Genomic DNA, 2,991 nt, shown 5'->3' with positions numbered 1-2,991 from the left:
AAAGACTGAACCATCCAGAAACACTCCATAACAGGGTCTGTCATCAGATTATGATGTACCTTTTCTAGCCACTTCTGGCCTCTATGTGAACCTTATTCACCCTAAAACAAACCTGACTTCTAGAGGATTCTCTTTTTTTTTTTGAGACAGAGTCTCACTCTGTCACCCAGGCTGGAATGCAGTGGTGCAATCTCGGCTGACTGCAACCCCTGCATCCTGGGTTCAAGCAATTCCCTGCCTCAGATTCCCAAATAACTGGGATGACAGGCTCTCACCACCACACTCGGATAATTTTTGTATTTTTAGTAGAGACAGAATTTCACCATCTTGGCCAGGCTGGTCTTGAACTCCTGACCTTGTGATCCACCCACCTCAGCCTCCCAAAGTGCTGGGATTACAGGCGTGACCCACAGCACTCGGCCAGGATTCTCTTAATAATACAGACTCTCAGTTCTTCCCCGTATCATATGATCCTTTCAGATGGCCCAGCCCCAGTAGATTTTTGGAATGAAGGTATCCATACTTTTCTCTGTCATTATTAAAATCAAGAAATAGAATCACATAGCAACACAAAACTTGGAGCTTGACCCTCATTAAAAGAAACTTACAGGTTCAGAGTCCAGTTGAAGAAATCTTTATATCTTCAGTATTTTTGTAAAGAGGTCCGGGTGGTATCATGTGTAGGCTTAAGTCCCTCCAATGTGTATGAACTTTTATAAATGCCTTGGGTATCCAGTGTCTCAACACAGCATCTTCATCACCAACCATACCTCAGCTGACTCTGCCCCAAGGGCCCACCTGTGTGTGCACATGTTGCAGGTGTTTACTGTCCCTCTCACCATGTCCTCTCCACCTCTCCCCTCTGTAACTGTCCTGTCTGGCATTTAAAAGCTGATTGGCCACTTCTGGCCATGCCTTATCTGGTACCTGCTAGCCAACCATGACAGTGATGCCATACCCAGGACTGTCTGCTGCTTATTCTCAGGCAGGTAGGTGCTCTCAGCACTGATGTCCCTTGTTTTCCAAGTCACCTTTTACATCTGGCCTGCTAGGCACTGGAGAGCATTTTCGGTCTCCATAGCAGCAGCAGCAGCAGCAGCAGAGGATCCTGCAGGCTCTATATCCACCTAAGTTAAGGTAAGGTGGATACACATCCTGGAAGCGCTGTATCTACCTCCACAACAGCTGCAGAGGATGCCTGCAGGATCCCACTGAGCAGACATACTAGCTTCACTTTCAGCACCAGAAAGGAAGAATCTAATAATTTTGTCTGGTCACGCATGGTGGTTCACACCTGTAATCCTATAGCACTTTGAGAGGCAGAGGCAAGAGGACTGCCTGAGGCCAGGAGTCCAGGATCAGCCTGGGCGACATAGCAAGATCCTGTGTCTAAAAAAACAAAATTCAAAAACATAAGCCAGGCATGGTGGCCTGCACCTGCAGTCCCAGGTACTTGGGAGCCTAAGGTGGGAGGTTCACTTGAGCTCATGCCGTTGAGGTTGCAGTGAGCCATGATTGCACCACTGCAGTCCAGCCTCAGTGACAGAGCAAGACCCTGTCTCTAAAATAAAAAGTAAAATAAGTAAATATTTTGCTTGGAAACCGAGTTCACCACGAGTTTCTTAACAAAAATATGAACTTCACTAATGAGCTGACCACATCACTATTAGATGAAATGAAGGTGGCATTATTCACTCAGCACTCCCAGGAGTCAAGGTAGAATGTAATTGCTTCCAGACATATTCAGGGGATATTCAACCCAATTATCTAATTTTATTCTTCAAAGGCGGCTGTATTTGGAAACTCCCATTGGTCCAGAGAGGCAGAACAATGAGAAGAAATCCCTTGTCCAGTTACCTGCAGGAGTATTCCACCACTTCCATGGGCTAGAGGATTCCATTGAGATGGCGTTGATGACTTGATTTTGAACACCCGTCAGCGCTGTTCTCTGTTTGCATGGCAATTCTGACCTTTTTGTGGCAACAACACCCCTGGGACAACCTGGATTTGTGGATTGAGATCCAAAGGTGGAATTTCCAGACAGTCCAACCAAGGTATCAAGTGATGTTTCCAGAGTGGAAGGCTCTCACCATGTCCCAGGATTTCTGGGGTTTATAAGCAGTACTGGCCATTTGTGACTCTGTTTTTTACCTAATCATTCTGTCTTTTTAGGACATGGTTTACCCAATCCCTGGCTAAGGATCCAGCATTCCAATAGCTGAAAACCTTGTATATCTTTTCTCCTAGCCTGCCTTGCCCAAGATACACTTGAACCCCTCAGTAAGGCTATACAGAGGGCCATGAGCAGGGGCAGCCTCTCCCTTGTTTCTACAGCTCCATGATGAGGGGTTGGCTGAGGCCAGCAGTCCTTGTAGGTGTGACAGTTGCAATATAATCAACAGTTTCAAGGTCTAGAGACACCATTTGAAAGAACCCCTTCAGGGATGTCTATCCACAGCAGCCTGGAGCAGTCAAGGTGAACCTGAGATTTTGACCCACACAATGGGGGTGGGCCATTGTTTTTCAAATATTTTGACTTCAGAAGACACTTCATTACCTATGCAAATATTGAGAGATTAATGGAAATTCCAGCTCTTACGCCTGCCTGTGAAAAGGCACTGCAAGTTGCAGTTAGGTACCCATGTGAAGCAGAGGTCAGCTGAAACCCAGAGCTTCCCAAAGTGGACACCAGCGGGGACTATTCCTGATGTCCCACCCAAGAGAGGAAGATGAACTCGGGCGCTGCTGCTCTGCCCAAATGCCATCCCACGTGCATTCACATGTCACCCATCCAAAATAAATAACACGGAATTATTGGAACCTTATATCTGACATGTAAGACCAGCCTACATATTGGGCTGGGTGCAGGGGCTCATACCTGTAATCCTAGCACTTTGGAAGGCTGAGATGGGCAGATTGCTTGAGCACAGGAGTTCCAGACCAGCCTGAGCAACATGGTGAAATCCTGTCTCTTCAATTAAAAAAAAAAAA

Source organism: Colobus angolensis, unplaced genomic scaffold (genome assembly GCF_000951035.1).
Source record: "Colobus angolensis palliatus isolate OR3802 unplaced genomic scaffold, Cang.pa_1.0 Scaffold122, whole genome shotgun sequence".
Lineage (NCBI taxonomy): Eukaryota > Metazoa > Chordata > Mammalia > Primates > Cercopithecidae > Colobus > Colobus angolensis.
The sequence above is the reverse complement of the archived record's forward strand: the minus strand, read 5'-3'. Positions refer to the sequence as shown.